This window comes from Opisthocomus hoazin, chromosome 4 (genome assembly GCF_030867145.1).
Source record: "Opisthocomus hoazin isolate bOpiHoa1 chromosome 4, bOpiHoa1.hap1, whole genome shotgun sequence".
NCBI classification, from domain to species: domain Eukaryota; kingdom Metazoa; phylum Chordata; class Aves; order Opisthocomiformes; family Opisthocomidae; genus Opisthocomus; species Opisthocomus hoazin.
The window spans coordinates 24024691-24047086 of record NC_134417.1 but is presented as its reverse complement, the minus strand read 5'-3'; the positions used below and the strand labels follow the sequence as shown (position 1 = coordinate 24047086).

Below are 22396 nucleotides of genomic sequence, written 5' to 3'. Positions count from 1 at the left end.
AGGAAAACGGTACAGGATGCCAGCCATGAAGTAGATCTCGTTTCTGCCCGTAGGAAGGAGTTGCATTTCCACGACCTTGAGAATGAGAGCGAAACAGAGAAAAACCAAGAGGCTAGCAGCTGGACTGGGGTGCCAGAGCAGAGGTCAGCGTGGCGAATGGGGACAGCAGAGACCTGCGTCTGATTTTCTTCCTCACGGCAGATTTCCTGGGTTACTGTGCTTTGGCCCCTTGGTCTCAGCATCCCTCCACCCCTCATCTGAAACGGAGAGAAGCCTCAGCAAGCCCGGGGGCTGGAGGTCTCTGTTTTAAGGTGCCGCAGCAGGGTTGGCGTGCCTCTGCCACCAGTCCCGTGAGAAGGTGGCAAAGCAGGACCCTCCCCAGACATGCAACAGGACTCGCATATTAACTAACCGCAACAAAAAAACTCATTTGGCAATTTACCGGAGAGAGGTGCAATCGGCATCCTCAAGCCCAGCTCCTTTCCAAGACTTCAAGCACTTTCTGGCCAAAAAAGCCGTATCCTCAAGAGGTTACCCCCAATACGTCTAGCGCTTAAAGGAGCATCAGTGGAGACGTAATTGGAAAAATTAAAGAGGAGGAGGGGGAAAGTAATTACAGGCCACTAGAGAAAAACAAACATGTTCTGAATGTAGACAAGACATTGAACAGAGGGGAATTAATAGTACTACAAATGAAAAAGGAAAAATGTCAGCAGAGATCAGCAGAAAAAGAACATCGTATTAAAAGCGAAAATAGAAATAGTCAAAACCATGGAGAAGCACAGAAGGCTGAAGGAATTTGGAAAGCAACCTGAAATAAAAATAAAGGAATGGAGTAAACTTTACTCGGCACTCAACAATAGTTAAAGCCGATGTACGAAGGTTTAAAAAAGCTGAAGCCCCACCATGCAGTGTGGGATCAGCTGATCTGACACGAGGGTTTTGTGATTTGTACCAGCTGTTATGGGCTGGCTCCCAATATACAAAGTGAACTGGGCAAGGCTGGAAAATCCCTGTAGAGGATGAAAGGGGTTGTTCTGGTATCTCCCGTGGCCTTCCCCTTCCTCCCTGGCCTCCCCCAGTGGCTTCACAGAAGGAAGGAGCTGGGGACCGGTGAGATCTGGGCTTTGGGGAGCTGTTGTCCCCTCTGGGCAGCACAGTGAAGACTGTGAACACAGTGAAGTCACTGCTTGATGCTGGTGGGTTGGTAAAAGCCTCCCGTGAAGAACATTCTCCCCTGCTGAAGCCACGTTCTGAAACAGGCCTGTCTGATGCCGTGAAGGCTGGGGAAGCTTTGGTTACTGAGCTGTTGAAAGAAGATGATATGACAAAATATCAGGGGGCATAATGTAATGGGGTGATGGCAGAAAGGCTTCCAGCTAGTAGCCCTGAAATAAGTGAAATTTTGAAGTAAAAAATGAAATCATCTGTATGTGTCTCGAGAGCAGGATCGTGACTAAGGACTGTCATCGCAAACGTGGAGTTTCCCTTTGTTGGTGTTTCACCTGCTTTCATTCACAGAGCTACTACCAGGCAAACAGCAGACTGCTTTCTGCTTGTCTTTAAGGGAACCACAAAGGCAGGTTAACACATCAGCCTTTATAAAATCCACAAACCCATTTTTCCCTTTAAAGCATAAGGAACACATTCATATTTCACTCCCATTTCACTCCAGTACAAAAGCACAGGGTCGGAATTAATGAGTAAAGTATTTGTGTGACGTTTTATATTGTATTGGCATTTATATAGTGCTTTTCACAGGCTTCATGTCAAAACCCTTTACAGGGCAATAAATCATACACCTTTCCTGATGAAATTGTATGTAGGCAATTGGGCACCTATCCTGCCCTCAGCAATGTCCCACGTACGAGCCACGGGAAGTGTGATGAAACCTGCAGAAGTGGGTCTGGAAAAAAATGGATGTAGGTCAAACTTTCTCCCCCTTAATATCCTGCAACATGTTAAAAAGTCTATAGAGCCCACTTCAACAGCCACAGGAAAGACCTAACCTTAACATGACAAAGCTTCTATTACAGTCTGAATTACTCAACATGCAAATTGAATTGTGGGTCTTACACTTAACCCCACCGTTTTTTTTTGTCTCTGAATTTAAACAAGATGTCCATTTACATGGAAAATACGGATTTTTCAATTGAGCTCTTTTCTGAAAAATAGTCTTCCTTCACAAGAGTGAACCCAAGCACCAAATTTTGGATCCTAGGCTTTCTGTTAGCATTCACAAATATCTCTCCTAACATGAAATCTGCAACGTGACAATGCATCTCTGCCCTGCCAACATTTCCTTTCTTAGTTGCAGTTTTTCAGATAACGAAGAATAATGAAGTTTTGAGAACTGCACGCCCGATTAGATTGACTCTTTTACACATGTATTTGCATTCCTGCTGTGCTTCTGAAGCCACTTTGGGGTAAGAAAATACAGAAAGTCATTGAAGGTCTTTTTGGGGAGAGATGGCTGGGGCTGGTAAGCAGGAGCCAGAGCTCTGCTCCATTGTCTGCCCAGGAGAATCGCGACACTTTGCCCGGTTAAGGGCTTTTTTGGGTTCCGCAGGTGTCAAAGGAAGCTTTGCAGAGCGTCCCTCCTGGCAGAGTGTGCCCCCTACCACTTCAGTGCAATCACCCCGAGATTGCACAGAGGCAATGGCTGAGAAGCAAATGGAAAATCTTTGCAGTAGCTCAACACCATTTTAAAACCACTTTTCTGCCTTCCCTATCTGTAACACATGAAAACTGATAACATTCTGCGCTTACTGGCTGACAGTTCAAATGCATTAGAAACCAACTTAGTTATGACTTATTAGCCGGAAGGGCTGTTGGAATAAATTCTAAGTGTGAAAGAATACAAAAAAATTCTGTTCTCCGCCAAACAGACGTTTAGATTACCTAATCTAAAACCAAAGTAATTCAGAAATAAAACAAAACTAAACAAGTACAAACACATTGCCCAGTTCCATTAGCTGCCATGGGCTACATTCGAAGTGGAGGGTTCTTGCATCTTTTCAGAGGTGATTAATGTCTTGTGAGATCCAAGCGCTAGCTGTGCAGATGCACTGCCATGTAATGAACTAACACTGCCTTTGCTTCCTTCTGAGTATTGTACCGCAAGCTCTTAACTCACAAGAGCTCAAATTCACACTCTGTTGTTGTGTGCTTTGATGGCAGCGTAGTATAATTTTATCTCATGTTCCTGTCTCAGTATACAACTTATTTAATAGTTTAGAGAATGATCTGTAAATAACGCACATGCATAGACTTCACTGAGATGGATGACAGTGATAATTAAAATGGTCTTTTCAGTGGGAGACACTATCAGTATCAATAGTTACAGCAGGATTTTAAGAGTAACCAACACATTAGAGCCTGTAAATTCTATTCTTTCTGGCAGTAACACATTCAAAGATTAAATTAGACTAAATGTTTGTTACAACAAACGGATTTATGTTAACATTCAGGATTATGCTTCCAGTCAATGTTTATTATGCTTTTGGTTGTATTTATTCTAAAGGTCTCATTTTCCTACTTCCATAATTTTTTTATCAGCTTTGTTTAAACTGGAAGCCTTTTACTTTTCACTTTTAAAATTACTGATTTTTCTTAAAACGTCTAGCAAGTTATGATATCTGGAATGAGTACTAAGAAAAAGGAAACAAGCTAAAATAAATTACTATCTAATCTAACCCACTTGACCATTTCTAATGTACCTATAATTGGGGTATCAAAGTACTGGATCTCTGATAGCATGTGATCTTTGATCTGAAATTGGACCTCCGATAACATTTTTAATTAAACATCTTATTTGACGCCTGCTGTAGCTCAGAAGCAAATAGCTTCACATAAAGAACAAAAGCTATGAGAGCAGGGAACAAAACAGTGGCTAGTTCTAGCACGTTTGTTGTACTAAAACAAAGCACCCCATCCTCCTGTCCCTGCTGAACTGAAATGATCAGATTCAAAGCTCAAAGACTGAGAGAAAAACTACCTAGAAATGAAAAATGCTTTCAATTTATTAATATTTTTATTAATATTAAAAGTGTAATGAACAGCTTGCATCCGAAGCAAATTTGAAGTACTCACGAAAATAATTCAGAAAAACAGTAATTTTTTTTTTGGTTCCTTTGCCCTTCAGTGCCCAGCAAATATTCCGTTCTGCTGAAATCCTTCACTAGGAATTTTGTTGAAGACTTCCCTGCCGGCTGAGATAAACCATGTTTGCTCTCTTTGAAAGGTGTTTTCAAATTACTTTTTGATCATTAGCAGTAAAGCACGAATGCATGGATAAACTTTATACAACTATATTCATGGTTGCTTTGATAGCTATTTCTAAGAAAAGTTAAGAAAGAAGATATCATTAGAGCACTGCTATTTCAATTTGTTGAGGCTTATATGAAAGCACATATCGACCAACACCTTGTATCAATACAGGGCATATACAGACAGCACTTACAGCTGACAGCAGTCGAGTGTGTTCAATTCCTTCCACGTCGGGCAGGAATTACTCCTGTGTATGTTATACGCTGCTGCACACGCTTAGGACATAAGCACAGATACTGCTGCTCAGACCTTTCTGCCAGATACGGAATCCCAAAAGATTTCAGTCACACTTAAACCCAACATGCACTAAAGCCCCACTGTTCTAGACGAGAGTCATCAAGCACACCATCGTGATACTTTGGCTACCAAGTAGTCTTTTTCAAAATGTCCTTGGAAAATTTTCTAAAATATTCCCATTTACTTTTCTGTACCGTTTCTTCCGTTCTGCACTCATCACCATAATATGAGCGCACTCTAACAGTACACTAAACAGCTGTTCGACATTTATTTTTCACCAGCATCTTCCCAGAGGGGTACACGTAAACTGTGAAGCAATTTGGAAGAGTTAAATTTTTCACGTAGATGCAACCCTGTGTGAAGATATCACCGCGAGTTCTCTGACAGCTCTGCAGCCTAGAGGAGCAGCCTTTTGGTATCTGCAGCCCTTAAGAAGGCAGAGTATAAACAGTAGACATCTCACGCTTCTTTGAGGTCAAAATTCAGCCCTTTCCTTTCAATTGTCACACAGATAATGACAAACAAAATATAGCCACAACTACAGCAAGCAGTAAATAACAATAGATGTCAGGTTCCAGAAAGAACAGCAGATTAAATTTCCAGTTGCTAATTTTACAGTGTAGTTGGTGTTTCTAACTACAGCGACCAAAAAGCCCCTGAAGGTGAAGAGCTGAGTCAATTTGTGGCTTCACAAGGGATCAGGTACAGCAGAGCCATCAGGGCATTGCCCGCCTGTCCCTAAAGATGCTGCAGCCCAGCTCGGAACCCCAGGAGACCCTCTACAACAACACGGCAGTGCTGGATATGCGTCTCGTGTTCGAACAGGAGCAGCCAGGGTCTGCAGTAGGAGAATCTGGCTGAAGAACGGATGACAAAACCCTACAGAAGAGGCAGGAGAGTGAAGATTTCATTTTTCTCCTTCATCACATTTCCTAAGGCAACTGTGGTTTAGCCTTTTGGTTTTCATTTTTCAGGAAAGTCCTTAAGCCTTGTTCACAGCAGTCTTTATGGCTGAGGGCTCATTCATCAAGAGCAAAATCTCAGATGCAAAGTTCGTGACAGAGTGGTGAGGTGCAAAGTTGAAAGAGAAGAAAAATACTTTTTCCCATCCCAGAAATAGTTTCAAAATTTCAGAAGCATTCCCAATTGCAACAAGATGAACTTAGAAGTGGGATTTGTTTGTTGTTTGTGTTTTTTGGTGCCTTTTTTTTTACAAAAGCACGGGAAAAGGGTGCTCTAACAACACTGTAACCCAGAATTAGGGGTCTCCTGGAATGTGAAGACTTTGGGGTTAAATCCTTCTTCTCAGACAGGCAGATCAGGGTTAGAGCACACTGCCTCTAGATTCCAGCCTGAAAACAAACTTTCTATTACAGAAGTTTCACTGAAACTGGCATGTTCCCACAAAATGTTTCAGTGGTGAGAAATAAAGAGTTCCTGAGGGTGAAGCACTGCCAAAAAATTCCCAATCGTTTCTAGCCAATGAGCAAGCAAATGTGTTGTTTTGCCATCAGTGGAGCAGGATCTCTCTGTCCCAGCGGTGCCTCAGCTTATCTCTAGCAACTTGTTTGTGCACCCACACTGCTAGGTACCTAAAACAACGCAGGGTCATTTTCAAATGCATTTGAGCAGTTTGTATTGTAAACGCTTGCATAAAAGCAACGAGCATGGCTAAAAAGCACAGACAGAAATCTACCACAACGTCTTTTCTATCCTTTTACAGCAATCTTTATTCCATGGACGTACACACCCATTCATGATGTGTGAAGAGATTTTGGAAATAAACCTTTCACAAATATTTACTCTTCAGACCTATATGCTTTTAAAAGCAAGGTGGGATCCAGCTTTCACCTGTGGCACTTAGCATTTGCCTCTTGTTTACACGTTGGGAAAGGCTGGAAAAGAGAAGCTCTTACGTTGCCTGAAACTGAGTGCAAGGTGACAGCTCCACGATTTGTCAGAACTCAAAAGTCTTTGTGGAGGAGGAATCCTGAAAAGGAGCTGGTTAACACAGCACAACCGCAGTCACGAGTCTGATGGAAGGTTTGGTGGATACCAAAGCAAAGGACAGTGTGAGTCCCGCCGTCAGCTGAGCGTGGCTGGATGTATTGGAGAGTGTACACTTTTCTTAACCTAACTGAGAGGAGTGGTTGTTTCAGAAGTCAGGGGTGCTGAGTCAGCACTTCTAGAGACCACTCCTGCATTTGTCACTTGTGAATCCTGGATGCAGTTAAGCATTTCATATTAACATCCCTCAAGTTGCGTCAGGGGAGGTTTAGATTGGATATTAGGAAAGATTCCTTTACAGGAAGAGTGGTCAGGCATTGGAACAGGCTGCCCAGGGAAGCAGTGGAGTCACCATTCCTGGAGGTGGTCAAAAAACATGTAGATGTGGCTCTTCGGGACACAGTTTAGCAGGCATGGTGGTGATGGGTTGACGGTTGGACCTGGTGATCTTAGAGGTCTTTTCCAACCTATGATTCATGATTCTATGATCCCCACACCAAGTTTACACATGCTACTCCTTGCTGTACTCAATCCACAATAATAGCAATGCTTTGCAGTTAAAATGCATTAGTCAACCCATGCTAATTTCATTTTTTTCCAAATTCCTTTGCTATCCCCAAACAGGAAGCACAACACTTGCTATTATCCCCGACAACGCAAGTACTACCAGAGAGGAAAAGCAACGCTACGTTACAGGTGAAAGAACACCTCCATTGGCTGCTTTCAAAGAAAATCCAGCTGAGCAAAAGAAATCCTGCTTCCTCTCTGAAGAAGACCTTGTGTGCTCAAAACAAACTTGAAAGAACTCAAATACTTCATATATTTTTTCATTAATTCCACCTAGACACACAGCAGTCTGAGAAGCTGCAGTGTTATATATATAATCTTCTTACGTTTCACTATTTACATTGTGTTATTCTCTGGCTAGTTCCCAACCTTATTCATTCACCCTAGAGATCAATTTATGCACCAAAATAAAGTATGATCTTATCTTTGAGCGGTACAGAAAACCGAAACAAAATTTCTCACGGGAGGCAGGGGTTAAGACACTGGACTGGGTGTCGGAGAAGTGGTGTTCTATTCTTGGCTCTAGCACTCACTTGCTGTGGGAGCTTGTAGAGCAAGATATAGAGCAGGAATGGAGACTCCAGCCAATAAATTCCTCCTCTGTAACTTTTCCTCTTTCATTATGTATGAGAGTGAGTTTTTCCAGCGTTCAAGCGTACATCTGAAAGCTGGGGAAACGCGACTCAACCAAAATACAGAACCAGCAGAGAAAGAAAATGAGTGGAAAACATCAATTACAAAGTTTTCTTGGGCGCCTCTGAAGTACTGAAACAGAATCTCTACTCACAGAGTGAAGACAGAGGACCAAATTCAGCCCTGGTTTCAGTAGGCGTGCTTCCAACTCTTGCGCTGGACCTGCACACCGGCTGACTCTGGCCTGCTGTACTGCTACTCCCTGATCCATTTTCCGCTTCGGGCAAGTTTTCTGAGACTGCAAACAATAAAGACTCAGGCCAGCGGGGAAAGGTTTTGTTTTGTTTTTAAAAAAATAGGAACCTATGCTTTGGTTTTTAAATATACAGTCTGACTTTTAAAAAGCAAAAATAGAATTTATTAGGGCAACTTTGATTCAAAAGCCATAGCTAAGACTATATCCAGATCTGGAGTAGCTAACAAACAGCCGAAACTAAAAATGACAAACTCTCAGTTAACTCCTAGTGGAAGCAGTGTTTCCATACCCTTCAACAGGAACAGACCAGACAATTGCTGCTTGCTCTAGGTAATAGCTGTGATCTAATGCACAAAGTTGCAACTTTCCTTATTGGTTTGGGAGAACTGAAGGAAAAATAAGCATGTAGGTCCACGTTTAGGCATGACTGGAGCTAGGCTTTTGTACCACTATGCCTCCTAGTGATTGAAGAGCTCTATTTTTGCAACTACAGTGCTCTGCATGTAAAATATATTGTCGTGACACCAATTTATCCTGGCCTTGTTAATTTTTAGTCGTTTAACCTCCTACTCAGAGAATCTGCACCACATTCTGCTTTGAGCCATGTTCTAGATGTTCGGTGCAGACTCAACTCTTTTGCTGACAGCTTTACAGCTGGGTCTTGGACCCTTTAGGCTCACAGAAACAGAACACCAATCTAGTTGTAGAATATTGTTCAATATTAACTTTGTTCTAAATTGTGTATATGGTGTATGGGAATAGCATCTACCTTGTTTTAAAATTTTAAGAGTCATATGAAATCAAAGACTGACCAACAACCTCGCAAGAGCAGCGTCTGGAAGGAGTCAGTTCTCAAACGCAGGCAAACCTGGTTCCACTAGGTAACAAAATACACTTTCTTGGCCAAGATGGAAAAAAATTTCTTATTCTGACAATCACTCAAAAAGCCAAGTTTTCAGAAACTTCTGGTCTGAAAGTCAGGCCCACTAGGGCTCCTTTAAGGTGACGAAATATAGGATATAGCAAGTCATAAGTGACTTATTCGAAATGTTAGCAGTGAACATTGGTGTCCTTACACACAAAAAGTTTGTTCCCACCTGCTTTTTTCATGTGAAATCTCTAATATTTTTTATTTTTCAGGGCCTGTAGCAAACTGTCCCGGCCAGTTGCTCAAGAAGGAGAACTAGTTTCTTGATATGTAAGAACAATCCTTCCAAATTCATGCTTTCTAAAATTTTCTGTATTTTGATTGCTGAAATATTAGGTAAACTGCAGTCTTTAGTCTTTAAACTAAGTGCAACACACACCTGATACATAACAATTATTTCTCAATAAAATATAATTATAAAAAATTCAAGTCAGTCTCTGAGAATGCAACTGAAGCTGTTAACGTACCTGAGGGATTATTTCCATGCTTATGTGTATTAGGTGTTATATAAAGCATAGGATTTCTTGGGACCTTATCAACAGAGGAGAATTTTTTTTTAAACCTGCTTTTTACTGATTGCGTTATCACATTCATTTTTATTAGCTTGAATCTTCTGGGGAGGATATGATTTTAATAACGCATAAAAGGTTTGCCTAGTAGTTGGCTGTTGGCTTTCACTTGATACTTAACGTAATCTGTAATTACTATAGCAGCTCCTATGTTGGCTAGTGTGTTAAGGTCACTGGAAAGCTATACCGTGTTGTACTTGGTGTACGAGAACATCCTTCTGGTGATTGATGGATACACCCTATGGAAATGTTTTCATTTTGCCCTTGAAGTACTCCTTTAAGGAATGCTGTCAATATGTATTCTTCCTTGTCAAGCAGCACACTGTCCTTAGGAATCTGTAGACAGCCCAGGATCAGTCTTTCTACCATTGACCATTCAACAAAGCCTCCTTTGGATTTCAAATTAATTTCCCAAGTCTTCAACAAATGAACTTACATACCTCTTATTTATTAGAAAGGGCTTGTTTAACAGGCAAATTTTACCTTGCTCAAGCATTAAGATGGAAAACACTTGAAGCCCTTGCTATACTTTAACAAAAAAAAAAAAAGGTGTTGCAGAGCTTGGCTTCAAGGTAGACTTTCACCTTTAAGTATTGTTCCCTCTTGTAATAATCTTTCTTTAAACTGTATTCCTGAACTATCTGAAACACTTGGCCAGAACTTACAGTTGAGAAACACACTTAAAACATGATTTGAACTGGCTTATATTACAAGATTAAACCGTATGTTAAAGAAATTTAACGTTACTGTGCTGTAGCCAAGCCCTGCAACACAGCAGGCTTGCAAGCCAGCAAATCACCTGCAGCTTCATGTGTCACCTGCTTCAGTGGTGCTACCGAGGTAAACTTGAAAATAGAAGCAAAGTGCTGGAAATATTCCAGAACTGAAGTATCCACAAGTTTATTAAATGTGGACTTTATACTCACAAGATTTCCATGAAATAGATTGACAGCTAAAACAATGGTCAATATTAATCACAGAATCAGCAATTTAACTATTAGTCCACATCTGTTTATGATCCTCACTGGATGTAAACCAACTTTTTGTCCTGGTTCTACAAGTCTGCTTCATCAAAAATGGCTTTCCCAAGGGAAAAAAATCAATATGGAAAGTCCTCTCACCGAAAAATGAAAAATCAACTTGGTAGAATACCAGATGATTTTGAAAATCTGATTAATGGGTAATTTTTTTCTGTATTTCATAACAATGTACTAGATAACATTACCTTTGCATTCTGTAAGTTTATTTCAAACAAATTGTCCATTGAAAGGTTCACGGTCTTCCACAAGGAAAACCAGGAGCAAGGCTCCACTTCTCATTTACCAATATTTGCCACACATTTTCATAGTTTCAAATTCATCGTCGCTGCTCCCTCTGAAAGCAATCGGAACAATGATTCATAAGCCATAGGAACAGAAATTTGTAAAATACTTCATCAGTAATATGTTGATGTATAAAGCACCAATAAAGAATCACTATATTCAACTCCAATAAGAAAAAAAAAACCAAAACAAAAGACTCCTTGAGATGGATTTTAAAGATTTTTTTCAGAATAGGACTTCGTGTCTTTTCTTGTTGTTTACCTGTTATCTCAGTGAAGTTAATTGATTTCATGTTCACTAAACAAGCTGCCATTCTGTGAAGATGGGTGTCTCTGGTTCTAGTGGAGAGTGACTGTGGTTTTTCTGTATCTCCCAGCTCGCATCAACAATTATGCAGATTCTTCCAGGCACCAGATGCATTTAAACTATAGACAAGACTCAAGAGGATTTTTTTACAATATCAACTCATCTTAGCTCTTATTGCAAGTTTAAATCTGCTGCAAGACCAACACAGATGGAAACTAAACATATTGTCCTTCACGTCTAATGGAAGAAAAGGGAGCTTTTAAATATTGCTCTCTAGCTGCTAAATGACTAGCGTGTACAGACCAATAAATCTCTGCTTTTGAACAAGTCTTGTGGTTGTCTTCACTGAAAATGAATTTTTTTGTGCTCATCAGCTGTGTTGCATCATTCTTGTCATCAGAAAAAAAAAAAACAAACAAAACCAAACACAAGAAACTGAGTAACAAAACACCTAATATTTCTGTTTCCTGCATGGCCAAGTCTGCAGGTTTACTTTTTTGCTATAAATAAAAACAATCTAAAACCAACATTAATACAGAAGAAAACTGCTATTCAACACAATAGTGAGGATCCTCTTTACCTGTAAGGCCACTGCTGTAATCCCTAATAATTTCTTGGGAGCAGAATCAAAGGACTACAGCAAGAAACTTCAGTAAAAAAATCCAGCCAGAATAAACAGAGAAAACATGAAAACAGTGATTTTCTGGCATTCCGTTTGAAAGGAAGAGTTAAATTAATACATGAAAAGATCCTATCAGCTCTAACTTGTCTGAGTTATTAATTGAACACCTACTTGGAAACGTGTAGATAAAGATGTGTACCTTAGAGAATAGGAGATAAGAGTGAAAGGAACGGGAGAGAAATTAGCAGTTTTGCCAGTTCACTCCCTTAATTGTCAAGCTAAGGTTGTTCAAAGCTGCCTGAGGAGTGTAATATGAAATGGTAACTAAAGTGCAGGCTGATGATGCAGGAGATAAAAACTTCAGGATTGTACTTAAACATACTTATCTTTAGACACCGAAGAGGCTGTAAAGCCAGCTGAACGATATAAAGCTGTTCTAAAACAAGACAAATGTATACTCCATCTGCTATAAGCAGTTCAAGCTGCTTCCTGTGATGAAAAACATGGACTGTATGGTAGACATACTACAGCTAAGTACAATAGATCCCATGATACAGTTGTTTAAAGGAATATTAGAGTGATGAAAGAAGTGACGGAATTCTGCTCTTTAGGAGGCTCAGAGGCTGAACGAGGGAGAAACGGTTTAAGTGTGCAGACTTGGTAAAATTTCCTTATCCTGAAAGTTTGCGACCTAGAAGACAGTTTTATGCACGAAGAGCCCAGCCTCTCCGGAAACAATACAGCTCTATGGGTCTATCGCCCCAGGCAAAGGGAGAAGAGCACAGTGCTGCTTCGCACTCCTTGTCTGAAGCCTCAAAAGGAGGTCAGTATCGTTATCACCACTTTATAGATGAAGAATATAGGAAGCTGAGAAGGGCACATCTGGAGCCAGTAGCAATTTTGGGATCAAACCCCCTTCATCACTTCATTTCAGTCAGTTTCTATCCTTTCCGCCTTCTTTTGTCCCCCACAGAGCACAGCGAAGCATCCAACAGTACAGTTCAGATAATACCAATACAGTAATACAAAACAATCTTATTAAAATACTAATTGCAGCCCTAAAATGTTTTCTACAAAATTTTCATAGCTGCCAATATTCCATCATTGATGTACAGAAGTCTGACTATCTTTTCAATAAAAACAGAGAAATGCTAGCCTTTAAACTTGTTATCGGTGCAAAACAGAATGCTACGATAATGCATGAGAACTTTGGTTTGCAGCTGTAAAATTCCCAAAAGTCTTGTGATTTGGTTATAACTTTGTTATAGATTATTACCTTCCTCACTCACATACCTCCCACGGTCGCTTCTAGGAAACAAAATATATATTCCACAAAAGCGAGCAGTAAATTTATTCAAACAAATGAGAAATGCAGAAAGCAATTTATCCTACAACACACTGCTGTACACTAGAAAGACTAGCACTTGCACATCTCGTTTCAAATTATACAATGTATTTTTAGAGGCAAAATTACCATCGAAAGTCTGTAAATGCTGACCTCTGACACTATTTTCAGTGCGGTCAAGGTGTCAAACTGATTTGTCAAGGTAAATCGTAAAGTTTATAAACAGGAAAAAAAATTCTTTCATTTGTGTAAAGAACTATTTAAATGAGTTTCTCAAACAAACATAAACTGAAAATTACTACTGTTTTGAGCAAGCTTGAAAAGGAATGAAAAACTATTGTTAATCAACATTTCCTAATCACTGGATTTTATCTAGAATGCACATTGAAAAACACATTTTAAAATACCTTTTTACATAGGGACAACAATTCATTATAGTACCTTGCTGTGAAGCTTACGTAGCATCTTTCAGATTTTTTTGCTTTGAACTGGATTCTATAAAAAAAACGTATTTTAATTGAAAAGGTTTCTATTTAACCGCAATTTACCTGTACTTGGAAAAAAATAGAAAGTTTTTACAAATAGTTTCACTTCAATTCCTGCCCAGGAATGATCCTACTTGCACATTGTATTCTGTAACGCACCAGTTCTACTCTAACGTTTCACAAATGAACGGCTATTGCCATCTACCGTTGGAAAAAATACAACCAACAGCACGAGCACATCCAGCAGACCTTCTCACAGCACGGGTACGATGTAGAAGACAAAAACTTCACCAACCATATGGGAGAAGCTTACCCTGTTGAAATCTTTGAAACATAATATTGAACGGGAAAAAGAGAGGTAGAAAACAAGTCTTTTCTACTCCCATTATATTATCATTTTCAGGTCTGATTTAACTGGGAAATATACACAAATCCAAACACTGACAAGTGTTGTTTTTGTATGGATTTGGTTTGTAAGACTCCCCAGTGACTGCGGCTAGAGTTCCATATACAAAATTAAAAAGGCTAACAAAGCTTTAGTTTCAGATACCATTAAGCCCAAGTTACGATCACACCTTTGCAAGCTATAAATGCAGAAGGTAAAAGCCATCCCCCAGGTCTCTATGCAAAGGCCATACAATACAGAACTCTTGCTTGAAGACAGACCTCGTCTGACCCATCAAGCAGGTCAAAGTCGCCGAGGACAGGACCAAGACCCAGAGCTGTTCTCCCAGGGTCTCGTGTCAGGGGCTTAGCATTGCCTGGAGTCGGTTTTTCCAAACTTCTTTGGATAAAACAACTTCCCCGCCCGGGTGTGCCAAGCTAAATACAGAGAACCAGGCAAAGAAAGGTACAGGAAGTTATTATATGCTTAAACCATTTTTAGTCCCTATTTTTAGCATTTACAAAGATTTGATTGCACAGCTTCACTTTACCATTAAATTACTTATGTCAAAGTGATTGAGATGCATGCTTCTTCCATTCCCTTTGCCAATAAATATGCTTAGATACGACATTCAACCACATTTTGAAAGTACCCCTTGTCGAGGCAATCTACAAACAGAATTTGGGTAGGGTTCTATTAATGTTTGCCAGACCTGTCAGAGGTCAAACAGCCTTTGAATCAAACCGTTCTTTACTCTTTGATAATTATTATTTCTCCTTAAGACACTTTTTGTTGTCTCATAAGCAAGGTCAACTTGAACCGTTTCACGAGACTCAATATCGCAGTTCAACGTTAACTCTACTCGCACTGTTCCTACAAAGCCTGCCTGCGCTGTCACCTCTGCAAACAACTTTGGAAATATTTAGCAGAAATTTCAGTAAGAGAAAAAACTTCAGCTTTTCTATTGGTCATTTCAAACACACAGTGAAACGTACTTTAAGTTTACACACAAAGTCATACTGACATGTGAATCTGCGCTAGTTAACTTTATGCTAGTTTGTCCATCTTTGCCTGCAAACCTTCCGAACTGATTGAAGTCTTCCTTGTTTTGGTTTGTTGTGCACTGACACATCACATATAACCCAAACAGTCATGACTGATTTTAAATTAATGCAAGAAAGCCAAAACATAACCTGGAAACAGCTTAATGAAACCAATATAAGACAAAAATACTGCTGCTTTCATATACGGCAAGTTCTGCAGAGAGCAGAAAAGCGTTCTGGTTGATGTCGGGAGGGGTAATGATGTTGAGAGGTGACTGAAGGCAGAGCCAGGAGTGGAACACAGCTCAAGACCCCCGCACACCGCACAAAGCCACAGGCAGGATCAGCCATAGCAGAGAGCTCATACTCAGAAATGTGCAGTTGAAAATGTGGTAATGAGGGAGGTACGCTTACCCCCCCAGGGCCCCCAAACCCTTCAGTTCTTGAATCACCCTCAGAAGAGGGGGTTTGCACAAGCACAGTAAGATTACCCCCCCTGCTATCCCGTCCTTTCTGTGGGATCTCCTAACGGATTTCATCCAGACAGTGCTGATGTTTTTTTTTCTAGGTTTCCACGGAAAGGGGACGATTTCTCACAGGGAGAGAAAACTCCAGGGTGTTTAGAAACAGCACACTGGGAAGATGACCATGCAAAAGCAAGGGAACCCCGTGCACGTATTAGTAGAGTACAGTGGGACCATTTTGCACTGCTAGGGCGATCAACCACTTCATCACCTTTGGCAAAAACACTTTCCATGTACCCAACCTGATAGGACAAATGTCTGATGACCGATCTCACACAGTGAAAAGGTCCACCCTATGCAGATGTAAGCAAGACATCCTTCAAAGTTCACCATCTCAACACTTGTTAGAGAACCTCCTGATGACTTGGTGTTTATTTCTGAGCATCTAGCACTCCATAAGAAGTCACCCAGAATGCACAACCCAAACTGCCAAACCGTCTCAATGGCAGCCTGGAGTATGAACCTGCAGAACACACTTTCATATTTTTATTGAGCACAAGAGCTCCCCTTCTCTCAAGTCATCACCTGCCTCTGTATCACTTTGTGTCACAGCTAGCAATGATGAAAAATTCCTTAGCACACACAAGCTTCAAACGAACCATTAGATTTTTTTAAAGCAAACAGATCTGGAGATATCAACAAGAGCACTTACGCTCTGCGGGGAAGAAATTCCACTTACTGTCAAGGGATTCAAACATGACGCTGAGGCGGACCCGCTTCCCTGAGCCGCTGACTCTTGCAGGGAATGGCTGCTCACTGCCGGCTGAGTTCTGCTTAGAGGAGAGCCAGCAAACACGGGTTCATCCACACACTGAGATGGCTGCCACTTGCAAATGGCTCTGAACTCTTCAGGGGAGAATTTGCTGAGAGCTTCTGCACCGGTGCCTAAAAAGCCACAGTAGCACCTTTTTTGAACAGTTTCTCGGGGCAGCTGCAGGCTGTTCAGAAACAGTAGCAAGTTGTAGCAACAACAGCTACATTTGTTGTAGTCTCCACAATAATACCATATCACACAAAGTTGTCCTTGCTGCCATAAATAGAAACAGAAGTAGACCAAGTTCTCGGTTTCTCAACATTGTTTTCTCAGACACACAGATCTGCAGAGCATACACTTTTCCATGTGTACAGAAACTTGGCAGCTCAAGCTTCTCACCTCTTCCAGAAGTGGCACCGAAAGAAATCGGTGTAAATGCTGCAAAACCAGTTATATTTAGGAAAGAAAACTTCTCAGGGAAATGAGGCACTCGTAAGACAAGGAGAGTTCCATTTTAAAAAATAAGGTACTAAGTAGATGAAAATATCTTGCTTTGCATGTTTAGTTGCAAGTCAGAAACAAAGTATTTGATGCTAAGTGAAAGCTGTTGCTCAGAAACAAGATAAAACAATGAAAACACGTAAGTTACGTTGAAACGAGAAAGAACATTACCAGCGGCAGAGCCAGTGGTGGTTTTAGGTAGGTCGGGTTCATCAAGAGACACTCAGCCTCCACCACCGGAACGGAGCTATACGCCTTCAAGCGCGTGCTGTCGGGCTCTCGCATTTCCACTTATTCTGGCAGCACAAGGTTTCCTTCAAACAGCATTAAAAATAATTAAGCACCCGAGTTCACCCCCACGCTCCGTGCAAAGGCAGAAAACAAAAATAAGCAGGCCACAAGATGGCACTGGTCAAACGCTCAGGAAATAATCGCAGGGCCGGTGAGACGCGAGCACTGAGTCATGCCCAAGCCCAGCTTCTAGGGCCATGTCTGTTCCCCGCCGCGGCGAGACTGCGTGCTTGGCTTCCATCGCACATGGCGCGCACGCGTGCCCGCGTTTCTGGGCTGTTTTCGATGAGCAGCTGATACTGGCTACAGCAGCGGGGGAAAAGGTTTGGCCTACGGCAAGAGCGGCCAGTGGAGGTACCCGAGCCGCCCGTCTCTGCGATAGCAAGCGGCCAGGGCGGTCTGGCTGCGCTGCTCCCTCGGGGAGCTCGGCAGGCAGAGGGCAGGGCCGAAGCCTGCGCGCCGGGAAGCACGGCCGGGGACAAGCCCCGACGCTTTCCCCCTCGCCATCCGCTCTTCCACACCCCAACCAAATATTTGTCGCCAGCCGCCCGCACTCGGAGGCTTGCATGGGGGTTTTCTTGCAAGGATCCAGCTCTGCGCTTCTACAATCGGTGAATAAAATTCAACTTTTCTTAAACTCGATGAGTAGAACTCGACATTGCTGGGTTTCCATCGCCGCAGGGCGCTGGCGGAGAGCAGGCCGGCGGCGGTGGGCCCAGCGCTCGCTCCGCCCGTCCTCCGGCAGGCAGCGGCTGCGGAGCGGATCCGGCGGGCACCGGCGTTCGGGGGACCGCGGCCGGCCCGCCGAGCCCCCGGGGGTCCCTGCTCCCCGGCAGAGCCGAGCCCGGCCGGGCCGCCCCGACCCCCGCTCTCCTCAGCGGGGCCGACGGGAAGGTGGGGGGGGGGGGAGGTGTGTGGTGTGGTGCTGAGGGGGCGCGCGGGGAGGAGCGGGCGGGAAGCGCGAGCCCACGGGGAGCCGCCGCGCCGCGCGTGTCGGAGCGGCGCCGGCCGCGCGCCCCACGGCTGAGGGAAGCGCGCGGCAGTCGGCCCGGGGGCGCCGCTCCCGTTTTGCTCTGCTGGGGTCCCCCGCGGAGGGAGGGGGGAAGGAGGGGGGGCGCGCCCCTCCGCTCCCGGCCGCCGCTGAGGCTGACAGAGGCGAGCTCTTCGCGGCGGCAGTGGCGGCAGCCGGCCGACCGCGGCCTCCGGAACGGCGCGGCGGCGGGAGGAGACCGGGACCCCAGGGCGGGCCGGGGTGAGGAGCCCCCTCGCTGACGTTTTTTGATGGCGGACCCCTTTCCCCCACCACCGCTCCCCTCCCGCTCCCGCCCCCCCCCCCCCCGGGCGACTCCCCCCGCCCGCTGAAAGTCAGCGAGTAAAACAGCGGCGGGGCGCGGGGAGCGCGGCGGCGGCCATTAGGGTTAGCGACACCAGGGACTCCCCACCCGCCACGCGACTCGGGGGCGCCCCCGCGGGGCTTCTTAAAGCCTCCCCGGCCACGCCCGCCGCGCCCCCATTGGCCGAGGGGAGGCACCCTCCTCCGCCGCCATTGGCCGCGCCGGGGAGAGGGGGCGGGAGGGAGAGAGTGGCGGGAGTTTGGAACGCTCGGGTCATTCATCCCCCGGCCACACCACGTGCTCCCCGGGCGCGCGCCCGGCGTGCTCTCCCCTCCCCGCTCCTTCCCCGGGGCCGGGGGCTGCGGCTGGGGCCGGGCCTGAGGCCGGGCCTGGGGCCGGGCCGGGGCCTGGGGCCGGGGCCTGGGCCTGGGGTCGGGGCCTGGGGCTGGAGCCTGGGGCTGGCTGCGGGACCCGGCAGGGGGCCCGGGGCTTGGCGGCGGGGTGTGGGGGCTGCTGGCTGCGGTTTGGGGCCGGGACTTGGGGTCCTGGGGGCTTGACCCAGGGCCGGGGCCCGCGTCCGGGCCCTACCCTGCTCGGCGGAGGACGCCCGGGTGAGGACCCAAGCCCAGCAACCCGCCCGGCTCCCCCGCAGCGGGGCATTTACCTCCCCCGTGGCCTCTCTCTGTGCGGGCCGCACTCTCCCGGGGCGCTCACCTGGGCCGCGTCGTGTTCCTCGGTTTCCTTTTGGACCCCGAGATTTCCAGGGAGAAGCAGAGGCGTTTCCGGGCCGCGCAGTCTTGCAGGTACAAGGGAGCGTGGAGCAGCCACCTGCAGCTCTCGGTCTCGCTAGCTGTAGTTGTACATACCCTGTACAGCATCGTTCAGGTAAAGAACTTCTTTAAACACCTATTTTACGCCTATTCCGACAGATGAGTGCGTGGGCTGAGAAGGAAGTAACTGCGCCGACGTTACGGTTTTTATTGGACTTTCAAAAGGCACGCTGCGGTCACTGACTTCCCCCTAGGCACTGCCTTCCAGGTAGCTGTAATCTCAGGTGCTTTTCCATGCAGCGTTAAGTAAAATCTGTAATAAAATGACGTGTATTTTGTCAAATATTTTCTGTGCACCGCGTTAGGCTTGGCCTCAATGTAATCTGTCGGGGTAATCCGCATTGGCTGGAAGGCACTCGGGGAAGTGAGGAGCCTTCCGTCCCAGCTGAAAACCTCCTGTTAGGAGGAGCACTGACTTTCACCTTGACACCACCAGGGACCAAGCAGACTATCCCCTTGTTTAAGCATTCAGCTTAATTTTAGAGAAGAGGCTGAAACCATCAGAAAGGACTGGAGTGGAAGCAAGTCCTTATGCCAACATCGTGACGGCGATTCGCTCATGATTGAATCAGAGCAGAGCTTGTCAGTCCCTGGTGACTCTGTGCCAACATTAGGAGGGTGAAAGAGGGTTTCAGGACAACGGAACCTTTGATTCTGAACCATAATTTCATGGCCACTAGGAAGGTGGTAAGCTTTTTCCACCTCACTAGGATTATTTGTCATCTTTTCCTCGAGGCTTCGGCACACTTAACACAGTTTTTCTTCTATGCCTTGTACCAGCAGCTCTCAGCTGCGGTGACTTGTGAGGTGCCTTTTGGAATCTGTGCTGCGTGCTCTGTGAAACCACAGCCGGAGAATTCCACGGGGCAGGCAGCAGCCTTGACGATTGATACGCTGTGGGTGACGCTGTACCCGGAGTCCGTCGCACAGCCTGTGCTGAGGCCTGGAGCAGAGCGTGAGCACAGCCTGGAGAGACACAGAGCTGGTGCATCAGCCTGCTCAGGGGAGAGCTCTGCCGTTTTTTCTCGGTTAACCAGCGAGTTAAGCAGTGCCTCAGTCAGGATCGCTGCTCACTGCTTTTCATCTTCAGGTATTGCCGCAGATATTCTTCTCCACAGCCTCTTTATCTGACTGGGACCTGACAATCTCACGCTCTGTTGGGTACCTCTAGGGATCAAGCGAAATACAGTGGCACTGGACTGTTCCACCCCAGTCTCCACCACAACATCAGCATCTCCCTCTGGTCATGGTAGTCTGTCTGGGGATGTCCCAGGTAAAGGACATCAGGAAAAAGCACCTCATGTACATTTAAATTATGTGTTGTTTCGAAAAAAAAATACTGGGAAGGTATTTAGTGCTTTCGCAGGCTGGGCAGCTGCAGCAGCTGTGAGAGCCGAGGCCGTTCAGCTCCTCGGAGAAGGCTGTAGTGTGTTACCTGAACAGGACCTTCCTGCTTCGACAGTGGTTGTCTATCTGTGACTGAAAACGTTATTATATAAACAATAATACATATTTATTAGTTAGTTTGTATTTTGTGGTTTGTAATTATTGAAATTTAATACTCAGGGACTGCTGAAGACCTGCAGGAGAGAAGTGGTGTTAATAATATAAGAGCAGTACGCGACTGGGCAGAGCTGTGGCTGCAATCCCAACCTTTACACACTGGCTGCTACAGCTGTGCACAAGGGACCTTGTGATCGTGGCATGACACTAAAAACACAAGTGCATTCCCACAAGTGTTTTTCCACGTGGACCTGAGAGATGTTGCAAGCGTGAAAAGAGCTGGTCAGGATGCTCATTTTTCCCAAATTCTCTTTTGTGGCAACTCACACACACATCCTGCAGCTATTAGAAACCTCTGCATGATGACAGCGGTGCTGTCAAGAAATCTTGCAGCTGCCACTGCCAAACTCAACAGAATATTGTTGCTGCTAGCTTCCAACTTTCCTCTCTTTCCCCTCTCCCTTCCCTGTCACCGCTTTCTTCTGGAGCCTTTCCTATTTCATTTCTCTTGGCTTTTCTTACTCCTCTTCCCACCGGTTTGGTTTTGGCTTGTGTGTCCCTTTGCGAAGGCTGGCACAGCTGAAGTTCCCCTCCACAGCTCCTGCCAGAATCAGCCGATTCAGTGCCTGGTGTACCAGCGCAGCCGGGAGGATCGGTCGCGTCCTCGTTCGCAAGCTCCAGCTGCGGCGAGTGGCCTGCAGAGGAGACGCTGCCCGGCGCCTCACGCCCTGTGCTCAGCTCCAGCTTGCTGCCTGCTTTATCACGGTCCTGTCCCGCAGGGCCAGCACTGCCAGGCGACTCCCTCACTCCTCTTCGCTGGGGCTGTTTCCCTCCGATTTCTCCACACACGCTGGAGCTGCCCTGCCGTGTTCCTGCAGGAACAGTGGGGCTTTGCCCCTCTCCTTGGCAGCCCTGCATGGTTTGTCCTGCTCATCCCACCCGGATTTGCTGGTGTCAGTGGGCAAAGACCCCCGCCGTACTCTGCTCCTTTCCTTTCCCAGGGATTTTCAGCCCGCTTTGTTGGTGTCTTTCTCCTTGACTGGGCTTCATCCCCAGCAAAGGGGTCCTGCCGGCCCCTGCCATCCCAGCAGGAGGTAGGCCTGGCGTTGGAAGCAGCAGCGGCTCCGCACGACGCTTTGGGGTGAAGCGTTAGCCGAGGGTACGGCTGGTCATTCGCAGAGACGTTGAAAATCAACCCCAACGCTGCAGAGAAGGGCCAGATCTCGCAGTTTCTCCCTGACGGAGAAAGGCAGGAGGGGCAGCGTCTGGCAGCCCCGCGCACCCCGGGGGCGGCCGCGGGGCCGTTGCGGGTGGCGGTTCTGCGGGGTGCGGGTTCCCGGCGGGGCCCGGCGCCGCGGCCGCACCGAGATGCGGGGGGAGCCCGGATGGGGGGAGCGGGATCGAGAGCCATTACTGGTGCCCCCACCAAAGAACTTTCAAGTGGCGTTTCCGTAGTGTAGTGGTTATCACGTTCGCCTAACACGCGAAAGGTCCCCGGTTCGAAACCGGGCGGAAACAGCTGCAGGGTTGGCTTATTTTTCCTTCCCTACTGTTTTTTATTTTAAGAGTCACCAGACTCTATCGCCGCCGGCCTGCAAACCGGGCTGCGCTGCACGGTTCCCGCC

The 22396-nt window shown here is 45.6% G+C and overlaps 1 non-coding gene across 1 annotated transcript; it reads left to right on the top strand.

Moving 5' to 3' along the window:
• The first annotated feature begins 22216 nt into the window (after window positions 1–22216).
• Window positions 22217–22289, top strand: TRNAV-AAC (transfer RNA valine (anticodon AAC)). The gene has a single exon. It is a non-coding gene; the product is annotated as a tRNA-Val (tRNA).
• Window positions 22290–22396: the final 107 nt, after the last annotated feature.